The sequence below is a fragment of the Aythya marila genome, assembly GCF_965140915.1.
Source record: "Aythya marila genome assembly, chromosome: 1".
Classification (NCBI taxonomy): domain Eukaryota; kingdom Metazoa; phylum Chordata; class Aves; order Anseriformes; family Anatidae; genus Aythya; species Aythya marila.
Genome location: NC_139042.1, coordinates 191,806,682 through 191,818,797, shown reverse-complemented (window position 1 = coordinate 191,818,797; position 12,116 = coordinate 191,806,682).

The window sequence follows — 12,116 nt, the reverse complement described above, 5'->3', positions numbered from 1 at the left end:
GGCTCGGTGGCTGTCTCCCAGAGTGCTCTGATGTGGAGCATTTCAGCCAGCCTAAGATTTGATATTTAATTTAGAGTTTGAAGGCAGCAGCACTTTAAAATCACCTTGCATGTTGAACCTCTAGGATGCCTTCCTGAAGAATGAATGAAAGGCTTCTGCAACAGGATAGTCTGAGGCCTAAACTGAAATCCAGAAATGGCTCAAAGTCTGCAAGGTGGGTACTTTTCCCTGCCCAAGCATGAGAAGAAGGATTTATCAGACGTTTGTTAAAAATGCTTGACAGCAAGTATCTGTATCACTTTAATACTGTTCTAATGGGTGAGCTTTCATGTTTCTGTGTTTGCTACAAAGAGGGACAAGGGTTAGTTAATTAAAGAGCTAGCAATGGCACCAGAGGTACAATACAGCACTCGGAGAAGTTTTTAAACAAGCCAGTTTTCTGCACAGGCCTCCCAGACTGCGTGTTTGAAGCTGTGCTTGGGAAAGTGCCCTTCTCCAGCCATTGCTCAAGCCAATGGGAACCAGCTTGTTCGAGGTGCGGTTGCACACACCCTGTTCTGCTGTATAATTCATGGTAATTATATGCTAGCTGGAAACACAGAACAAAACCAGGGCTAGAGACAGATAGACAGTCTGGGAGAAAAAAAAAAAAAAAAAAAAAAAAAAAAAAAAAAAAAAAAAAAAGGAAAGGAAAGAAAAACACCTTTGGTCTGTGACAGTTTTAAATGGTTGTCGCTCATTTCCTCCTGCAGCAGCAATCACAGCTGGACTCCTGTTCCTTGCCTGCAGCTGGCCTCACCCTTGCTGAACCTTCCTGAGAGTGGGCACGGTGTCAGGGTGTGGGAAAAGGAAGGTCTCCCAGGGAACCCAACCATCCCAAACTGCATTAACGCAGCCGTATTCATACAAGAGGTGGGAGTCTGCTTCCCCAGACCCTGGCAGTGCCTCTGCTTTTCCAGACCAGCCACCAGGCAGAGCTGGATAGGGCTCGCTCCCTCCTGGTGCTGCTGTAAAGGCAGCCCAGGCCCATTCGGTTTGAAGGGCAGGGTTGGTGGCTTTGGCTTCCTTTTGGACCAAAAGCCCCGCTGCCAGGCTGGAGGGCAGCACAGCAAGCCCTCGGTGCCAGCAGGGATCTCACCTGCTTCTGGCTACACGCTCTGCTTCCTGCAGGAGGCCATAAAGCTGACCTTTATGCAGCTGCCAGTCTCTTATTGCCCCTGGTTTAGTCATAGTGGAGCGTAAATTTGCTTTGAATTGCTGGTTTGGGTTTTATTTCGTGGGAGTTTGTTTGATTCCTAAGGAGCGAAAGCATGAACTCATAACTCTCCCAAATAGAAGTATACAGGCTATTTAATTTGGTGTAGCTGCAATACAGTGTTTTTAACAATTAGTCCCTACTAATTAGCTAATTACACTGTCACTGGTGCAGCTATGAGTAGATGTTAAATCTATTGCTTAGCACCATAACAGAATCAAACCCACGTGCAATGAGATAACGCTCCCTGCAGACACTCCCAATTTCCCCACGGTCATTACTACAGGAAAGAGGCAAAAGGAAAGCCAGCCTTTGCCAATTTATTTTGTACCGTGACATCATGTTGACATCGGATCCCTTACCAAGCCCTGGTGATACCCACTGGTGACCTGCAGGCATCAGCGCAGCCTCAGCCACAGCAGTCGGTGTGTTTTGGGCACACTGAGGGCAGAAGCTGTACAGGATTTTTCCTCCTTCCCCACAAAGTGCCTGAGACCTGCCCAGTAGGACGGGGAACCAGCATGGTTACAGATGTCCCAAATCAGTTTGTGTTTTTTTTTTTTGGCAACCCGCACCTTGATGTCCCATGCAGAAAGCAGGAGCTGAGCATGATCTGGCCGCAGACCATCATTATTTCATAATTACCCAGACTTTGTACCACCCTTATTCAGCAGCCGGTGCCTGTATCCAATTACACATACTGACACAGGCAAATTCTGCTGTCACTTCTTCGGAAGGGCATAAATATGTAAGAATAAATCAAGGTTCCATTCATTAAAATTAAAAATAAAATATGAAGAGAAACTTCCTTTTCACGCAAAGAAAAACATCCCAAACAAGCATCCTGAAATTTTAGAAAGAAAAATCCTGTTCCAAGTAAGAAGCGACCATAAGTGATATCCGTGGGTACAACGTGGCAGAAATAGCTGCAGGTAACATCGATCATTTATTTTCAGGTGAAGAATATACTTTGCAAAGGCTGCCTGATAGGGTGAAAATGAGAAGGATTATAAAACAAATAAAAATCTCTCTGGACAAACTGTGTTTGGCAAATCAAAGGATGTGGAAGAAATTTGAATAGCTAAGTTTCATCATCTTTCAGCTGAAATGAATGGTGCAATGTTGAATAATTTAAAAAGGAGAAGAAATAATTCCATTGTTAGATAAATTGAATCTAGCCATGGTAGCATGGCTCCTGAAGATCGCTTAGGAAACTCACCAATTTAAATGGAATAAGACTTTTAAATGACATTTTACTATAGACGTCTTCATGTAAATCAGCCCACATAACCAATGCTACATGTATCTTCAAGTCTGGAGCTATTTAAATAATGAATAACGATAGCTGATGCGGAATCATTCTGAGTTGATTTACCTGTTTCTTCCCTTCTTCTGAAATTTTAATTACTTTGTGACAGAAAAGCTGGAGCCGTGAGACAAAATGGAAGGTTTTCAAGACTGAAAATACGAGTACAAACATTGTGTGGGTTAATAACCCAAAGAACAAAATAAAGCCAGCAATAGTGGATTTTAACAACTAATACTGAAAAAATAATTATGTTACATATGATCTATCTTCATGAAAGTGAGGGCAATTCTCAGGAAAAGCAATGTTTTCTCTGAAGTCCTCCCTCCTAGAGATTTTATTAATAATAATAAGAAAAGGTCAGAGCTTTCACCTTTGTAAAAAAAAGCTTGAAAGTTTGGTCTGAGTGTAGAATCAGAATGTAAATGCAAAGAATATCACCTATTTTTTTGAAGTGCAAGGGTCTGGTCTTCTGCTTTCTTAAGCCTTAAGTCTTGTGAGTGTTGATTAATGTTTTTTACCCCAGTGAAAGCGGCGAGGCTTATCAGTGAGGCACAGATCTCCACTGGGTGAGTAAGGGTGGTAGAATCTGGCTTGAATGAATCAGCCAAATAACCATAATTATGGTAACCAGCTGCCCAGGGCGCTGCCTTATTCAGCATATGCAGCTGAGAGATGTCAAGCTCTGGATGAACCAGCTGCTCCCATCCTGAGCTGGGATGCTCTTGCTGCTAAGGGTTGGACAAACGTGGCTGGACAAACTGTGGGATAACACTAAAATCAGTCCATGTGGGTAGAGCATGTGGAGACACTTCAGCATCAATCAGCAAGCAGCACTAGGTGGTGCTCTTTTCTCTAAGAAATTAATATTCAATGGCTGTGAGAGGAATGGGCTTGCCTTTTTTATTTATTTTTTTAATGACATTGTGTCCTATTTTCTACAGCAGGACTTAAAGAGCAGAAAACTCATAAGCAAAAATGTAAAGTGAACCAGAATGCTTTCCTGTGTTGATTAGTCATCTTCTGTGAGCCTGGAGACATACATCAGGTCATGGAGTGCATTTCTGTGAGTGCTCACTGCTGTTGCTTCAGGTCCTTTTTCCCCAGGGCTGTTCACAGTATCCCAAAGTTGAGGGATTTCTTACTTCCATAAAGACATTCTCCCACATCTGCACATAGGTCAGTGGAGAAATCTATTCCCAAGATCCCATATTTTCCTTTTGCTTTTCCATTCTTCTCAGTCATGGTCTGTGTTACACCTTAATCCATCCTCTATTCATCCCCTCCAAATATTCGTATTCTTTAATTATGTTCTCTGTGCTGTTATTTAGCCAAGTATACCTATATATACACCAAGAGATATTTTAAGCCTTTTCCCTTGCACCCATCTGTCAGCCATTGCAGTTCTTCCTCATTCCTGCTGTTTTTTCTATAAACAGCCTCATATTTTCAATGTACAAATCTGTCAGTGCTTTTATTAGCAGCCTCACAAGAATCTTTGCTGAGATCTCTATTTTCCATGAAAAGGCAGACAATAACTTCAGTCCTTATGAAAGGACCTAGAAGGAGCTCCTAATACAGAGTGAGTCATTGATAGCTTGCGCTAAATGAAATTCAGAGCACAAAGACAGAGGAGAAAATGATCTTTCATTTTGGAGGGCAAAAAAAAAAAAAAGCTTTTGTTATTACCACATGGGAAAAAGATGTTAGATTACGGGTAATGTGTGACAGCTCAGTTCCTGTCAAGCAGACAAACTCAATCTCAGGATTTAGTCGCAAAAGGACTGGGAAAAACGGAGTAAAAATCCATGGTGAACCTAATTGTGAGTGCAGTTTCCAGTTTCCAGTCCATTCCCCTGATCTTGGGCAAGATGTGTAGAGCTGGAAAAGGTCCTGGGAAGGGCCGTGGGGATGTTCAGAAATGGTATGAGAAGTTAAACAGAGTTAGAGGGTTCAGCTGGAAAAAGGGACAGCTGCAAAGTCGTGGGTAGTTTGCTGCCCACTCTTTCTTTCACTGTCAGATGAGGGAAGAGCTGGCTTTGGGCACTTTGTGGAGAGCGAGCCATTGTGCTGCTATCCCAAACAACCATTTAAGTTTAATGTATTAACAGATTTTTTTGTGTTTCTCCATCCCATTGTATTCAGTTGTTTTTCTGAGGCCAAGTGAATGTTTTTTAAAGCCAAATCCTTTTTGCTCTTTCAAGTGCATTATGCTAGTTGCCTTCTCCTTCAGTGGGAGCAGCACCATTTAGGAGCTTTAACCAGCCAAACCCTAAGAGAAGTCCTGCTGGCTCAGACATCACCAAAAACACTACCCCTGCCCAACACCTGTGAAGGCATTGGGGTGGCTGCACAGCTTCTGGCCATCTGGATGAGGTTTTGAAGGTGCCAGCAGGGCCTGGAAGGCTCCAGCCTCCCAGCACAGCTGCCTGGGTGGAGATGTGGGTTGCAGGGCTCGAGGGGTGGCAGCAGGAGATGCAAGCACATGCACCTGGCCTCCTCGGCTGGTCCAGTTTGCTGAGATCCCAGTGGTTGGAACTGCCTGCTCCTTTTATTAGCTGGTAATGGAGGCATTGTTCACAAATCTTGTCTAATCCCTTCTTATGCCTGCTAATAGTCTGCTTCCCCAACCTCCTGTGGCAATGGATTCCCGCAGTTCCTCACCGCTGCGCAAGGCCCTGCCTCGGTCATTTTGGCAGCAAACTGTTCCTGCACACCCCGTCCAGAGATGCAGATTGAAAGAAGATTTGGTCCTCCACTGCTCTGCATGTTATCCTTTGGCCTAAGCATTCCCAAGCAATACACATATTGAGTGCTATGAGAACTACTTCAAATAAATATTAAGGAAAACGATGCTCAGCGTGTTGTATTTTCCCAGGAGAAGGAGAGGAATGGCTGCTCGGCTGGTGGCTGCTACCTGGATGAGCAAATGCCTCTCCTCTGCCTGCGTAGAGCCCAGCACAGACCTGGAAGCACACATTTTCCTGGCCTTGCTGCCTGCTGCAAGGCTTGGAGCAGCAGCTGTGGCTGCTGCTGCCATGGCACAGCGCGATTTTTTTTGCATAGCAGTGGTCCTTCTGTAGCAAACCCCACAGCTCCCTGTTTGGGAACTCCTTCCCACACCTCCTGTCTTGTTCCACCACTGTTGCAACTGCTTTCTTTTTTCTTTCACGAGTCTGTGAGGGTGCCAAGCCAGGCTGCACGCATACAGGGAATAAAGCAACTCGTGCCATGCTTCATCTAGAGCTGTCATCCCTTAATTTATAAATTCCATGATGCTATCAGAATAAAGAGTCAGTTTTGTCTCGCAAGACCTATTCTTTCCCTGCCCAGCCCTCTGTTGTGCAGGTGACGCTCCACCCACTCGCTCTTCCCCAGGCTCCCCGTGCTGCTTGTGGCTTGTGGCCCCAGTATTGTGTAGGCAATTAGGCATTTCTTCGCCCACCTTCCGTCCTTAGGTTTTTTGTTATTACTATTTGTTGTTTTTTATTGCGGTAATGCCTAAGGATGCCAATTAGGAAATAGGATTTCATCTTCAAAAAACCTGTAAAACAAGTGCAAACCCAGTGAACTCACAATCCGGGGCCTAAACATGCTGTGGCTAGCGAGTACCTACAATGGGAGGAGGCCGGGGAGAACAGCACAGGAGGACAGGGCCATCATAAAACTGGCCACCGACCTACCTCTACTACCAGCCATTAGTAGGATCTGCAGGAAAAAGGCAACTCTCCTGGCCTCATTGGAACTAATTTCATCTGAACGTTTTCCCGGTGATGGAAGACTTAAAATTGATTTTGTCTGGAATGGGCCAGGTTTTGATGCTTGCTGTTTAAATACGTGAATTAATTTTTTCTATCTTGGTTGGCCCAGTTGTTGAGAGGAGGCTGCTCGGCCACTGCAAACACTGTGCTCGCCGTGTTCATGTGGGACTCCTGTCTTCTGGTGTCTTCCACAAGCGCAGTCCAGACCAAAAACTGAAAGCATGGTGGTGATGGAGGAAGGGTGAAGGACAGAGGAAGGATGAGGGTACTGTTGGGAGGGTTGTTATGAAAACCCCATGTTGGGTAACTGTATCCTTAAGGCAAAACTGGTGTTGTGCAACTGTGACACATTCAAGTCTGAACAGCTGGCTCTGGTGAGAGGCAGCAGAAATGAATTTCCCGTGCAGCTTTTGTATTAATAATTCATCTCGTTAAGGTGTGGTCTAACAGCACTAGCACGGGCCCCAGAATCAGCCCTGATGCTGGTTCTGACAACCATCCCTGCTATCGGCATCTGCAACTCTCTCTTCCTTCTTGCCTCGGTTTCCCCACACGAGAAAGGGGAAGAATCAGGCTTGCTTTCAGAGCTGGCCTTGTACTAGGTTCCTTTGGAGCTTTTCCAATAGTGCTTTTCCAATAGTATGGAAAAAGCATAAAATTCAGTCATCCCGATCCCATAGCATTTGGGCTTCTTTCAAGGTAAGAATCAGGTTTAGAAGTAGAGGTTTCTGACCCACAGTACAGAGTCCTTTGTAAAAAGAGTGTAGGCTGCACCTCAGGAGATATTTAATACCTCAAAGCCAAAGTAAGGCCTCATCCTGCTAAGGCTTGAGTTATATCTTTGATATAATCTTATATACCTATATATTCTACAGACTGTGCTAGATTGAACAGGGTAATCGTAAATCATTATATTGCATTACATTATTGTGAAGGCTACCAGCTGGTCTATTTTTTTCTCATCTCCATTGTTTATATTCTTCCTGTAATACCTGAAGGGACTTCCAGTTGGCAGGGTAAATTTACAAAATTTTGCTCTAAGAAAGCCGATCCTGGCTCTCAGTTAAATAACAAACTCTTTAAACACAGTAACATAAAAGGCCTGTTCATCCTTAACATAAATCTACTTTTTTTGAGAAATGCCTGTTATGATCACGTAGGGGAGGATTTCCTCAGAGATACATTTCAGCCCTCTTCTTTTTCTTACCTCTTCTTCCAGTCTAGCAGTGTTGGTTTGGTAGGGATTTAGTGTACATGTATATGTGTGCTACGTGGCATACAATGCAATGTGTATATTTATATAAAAATATTTATCTTGCTATAATCATCTTAGTGTAGACAAGGGTTTTACTAGAACAAGTTGCAGCAATACTTGGGCCCCGAAGAAAGAGAAGTAAGTGTATGGGTACAAGCACATTTTTGTTATACAGCACAAACACTCTGAGCTGCAAAGAGGAGAGAAAAACTGTACTGCTTTGTTAACAGTGTTATGGTTAGCACAGTGCAATTTTTGTGCATAGAAAAATTACTGCATAAAGAAATTCTTATTTCTTCACCAATAGCAATGGTGTAGCAACTCCATCCCCACTGAATCCTGTTCTCAGCTCCAGATATGTTCCCATAATCATGTTTCTTTCCATCATATTTTCTCTTTTTCAATTCATTCATGTCCTAGAAGGTAGGTGGAAAAGACCCATCTCATTTTTTCTTTCTTTTGGAGGTTCCTGGTACTTCTTGATCTCCAGGAACCACCCTGCAGAGCTATCACTAGGCTTCGACTCCAGAGATCTCTCTTCCTTCTCCACCCCATTCCTTCTGGTCTCCATACCATCTTCTCTCCATCTATGCTAAACCAGCCTCTTTCCTTTCCTTAGCTGGTGTTATTCTCATTATATAAACATGTTCTTGCACTCCTCACAGCTTTGAGATTACCTTCCCTGTCCCATCACGAGCCAAGCAACCGTTGCCTTCAGCAACCTGTTTTCAACGGTTACTGGAACCAAAGCCCCCCCTGTTATACCTTTTTACCTGCCAGTTTAGAGCAGCTTGACTCTTTTTGTTCCTCTTTGTTGTTTGATCAAAAGTCTTGGTGAGTGATGAGAAGAAAATGGAAAGCATTTGAAATGTTTTCTGTAAGCTTGACTGCTTTCAAAGACCTGCAAGTTGAAACAGAGAAGCCAGTCAGAGGAGAAAAAAATTGCTTCTAGAAAGTCCTTAAAAATCAAGACGTAACAGTTTCTGGAAGTTTAGTTTAGTGTGTAGTGAAGATCTTTCAAAAGCTGACTGTGGAAAAGCCTAAGGTTCATGTCACCCTAAGGCATCCCTTGGAAAATGCAAACAGAAGTTTGACTTTGCCAAGAAGAAACCCAGAAGCACTGTATACTTCAGTGCTGAAGAATTTAGTGCTCATTAAACAAAATGGTGCGATTACTACTGAAGAGTGAATATCGCTGACTTAATTTCAATCAGCAACAGCTCATGAAGCCCATTTTCACGGGAGTCCAGTCACCCTTCCTGTGTCAGAAGATGCTGGAATACAAGTAATTATTGGGTCATACAATTCATAGAATTATGACAGACTAGGACACGGAAAAAAATATAGAGAAAATCTATAATCACTTACATGATGAGCAAAAATCTCTGCATTTTTTTTCAAACTGTCATATGACTGGATGTGGAAGAAAAGATCATTAGAATGTACATTTTATGTCATATTTGCATATATACTTAGGCTTCATAGTGTGTCATGCCAAAATCACAGAATACTTTGTGGATGGCATGCCATTAAAAAGGGTTTATTTATTATATGGATTGAAGAATAGTCATTAACAAGATGATAACCCAGCTCTTTATTTCATGTGAGAGAATTTGATAAGATAGCTTAAACTATGCAGATGATTAGATATACTGATTTTTCAGAACAAGGCATTAGTGCCTTTCTTTTATAGCACATGAACATTTCAGTATCCAGAAGAATATCTGACTTCTATCATGGTGGACCTAGTGTTTAACTTGATTAAACCCACACATCTTGCTTGAAGTCTTCTAGTAGTCATAGTGTATTTGCTCTAGTCAATACAGGTAAATCAGAAATTAGTAATTTCAACTGTTAGTGCCTGTCTCAATAAAACAGTCTCACCTCGACTACTTAGCAGAAAAAGCACTAGAGAACATCACAGCTGTATTATGCATATCTAGCTGTTGTCTGATAAGGTTTTGTATAGTGAAATCTTAAAAACAAACAAACAAACAAAGAAAACCTGCCAAAACATCGTGGGCTAGATCCTTCTGGTTTTGAATTATCTCAGCATCATTATTCTCTAGCACTTTTCTTTTATTTCCATCAATAGAATATCTTCTCAGAACTAAAGGGTATTTCCAGCAGCTCAAAGTCACAATCAACCCCCTTAGCCTGGCCCTAACCAGCCAGCTGAACCTTTGATTAAACTGGCTTGGTTAGCATCAGTAAATTATCACAGTTAAAATATCTGAAGTTAAGGCTCTACCGCTTTAAGTGGTCTTGCAGTTCTTTAATTAGGTCTTTTCAAAATCAACCTATATGGCCACAAACATTACAAGGGCCAAGACTTGGGGCTTGGACATCACCCCTGAGGAGCATGAGGGTGACTGCTCTCCACAGACTGCTGAGCTGCTCATCATGATCGTGCACAGCTCGTGATGTTAGGCTCTGTAATTTCTGACGCTTGAGGAACAATACGAGGAGCTTCCCCAGCTGTGCAGCTGTGCGTGTGCACACACGTGTGTGTTTGTCAGTCAGAGCCCTCGCCCGTCCAAATGCAGATCTTTGTTTGTTTGCCCAGTGGATGAAGCTCGTGGCACTGAGTCACAGAGCAGAATGGAGGGGTGAAAGTGTACCAGCCGTGACACGGGATTGCTGCCAGGGTGTGATGCTCCTAGCAGTCCTCCTCAACGTGCTGAGCAGGGATTGGAGCCTTAAAGTCCCTGGCTACTCCCCGGTTTAACAGTTTGTCCCCTCTCTGGAAGCCTCTGCAGCTGACCGGGGGTGACCAGCCGTGCCTGGTGCCTGTCCCTGGGAGCCCACAGCGGGGCTCTGCTGCAGGTCCTGCCTGTAGGCATGCAGAGGAGCATGAGGAGAGGGCACCTTCCCAGCTCATTCTTCAGCTGTGAGATTTCATGAGTCTGGAAGAGTTACAATATAGCTTTATTAAAGATAAACAAATTGTTGGCAGTATAGACAATGAAAGAAAGGGACTGGTTGTGCCCTTATTTATTCAAGCTAATCCTCCCATGAGTTGAATATCATGCTGGAGAGCACAGGTCAACCACATCATAAGAAAGGAAAAGCAGAAGTGATTAAAGTTTCCTGAGCCAACCAACCTAACAGTATAGCAGAATACTTGCTTATATTCAAAGAATAAGGAAAACCCAAAATAAAACAGTTCATTTAAATAAAAGGATTGCTATTTTCTCAAAATGGGACATACAGAGAAAAACCTGTCATTAAAGAAATAGGACCTATGTCTTTTTCCTGGTTTACATCTGAATGGTCACAGAACAGGAAATCTACATGAAATGTCAAGAAGTTAAGTGTAATTTGCTTTATTATTTTCAGAGGAGTCTCTCATTGAACTGAAATCTTTAGGATAGAAAAGGTGAACAGGATATTATAAGACCAAAATAAATATAAATGACAAGAAAACAGTTTTACCACCCAAACTAGTTATTACACCCATATTTATGATTTTCTGTTTAACCCCAATGCAGATAAAAAATCTTTGTCATAAAGACAAATCCTTTATGATTGAGATGTAAATACTGATCCAGCTGTATGAGTGATACTTAGCTCAGGAGGAGTTTTGCAAGACTGACTTTGCTAAATTCATTTTCAACGCACAAGAGAGAGGATTGTGTGTGATCAGGCTGAGAGAAATGTCTAGGGGTTCAGGAGGGGTAGAAAAGAAATGGCCCTGGCAAGATCTAGAGTGTGATCCTGGGTCTGAGCAGCCGGGAACGTCACAGACAGCTCCTGCAGCTGCTGCTCTCGGCTGTGCATTGAGCACGGCTCATGCTGTGGAGAGCTGGAGGCGCGGACCTGCAGGCTTGTACGCATGCTCAGGGTGAGGTTGATAAGGCTTTGCTCTGCTGGGGCCTACCCAGCTAAAGATGCTGCCTGGAACACATGCAGAGTGATGTACAAGGACAAATTCGGCTTTAATGTGTCTGTTACATTAGCACTGTAGCTGTGTCAACAGGAAAGAAGTATTGGATACATTTGGATAAGAAAGTATCCACTTTACTAAAGCTATTACAGAGAAAACACAATAACCTTTGTATTTTCCATGTTTGCTTAAGCTTTATTTTTAGCTCGAGTTGTAAATCTGATGTAAATAAATTATGATATATGATATGCTATAGGAGGTCACTCACCAAGGAGCTATTATTAAATAGTTCAGTATAGTACAGGTAAATGCACAACACGGTCACGAGTGTTCAGGCCCCACTAGCTGGAAACGCCCTGAACTATGAGCTTTCCATCACTTTCATTTGGAAGCTATTTTGCATGAATGCTAACACAGTTAATCTGTGAGAACTTTATCTGTTATCTATAAAATATCGCAGAAGAAAAAAAAATTAGAAGCAAAGCATTTTGCCTATGGCATAAAATAGAGAATATGGCTGGAAGCCCAGGGGAAATCAGGCTGCATTCTGCGTGCACCAGGTTCCTGAGGCGGCTGCAGCCTGAGCTACCTGTGCCCCCATTTTTCTGCCCTCCCAGTAAGTGTTATCTCAGCACACCTCAGTGATATTCTGC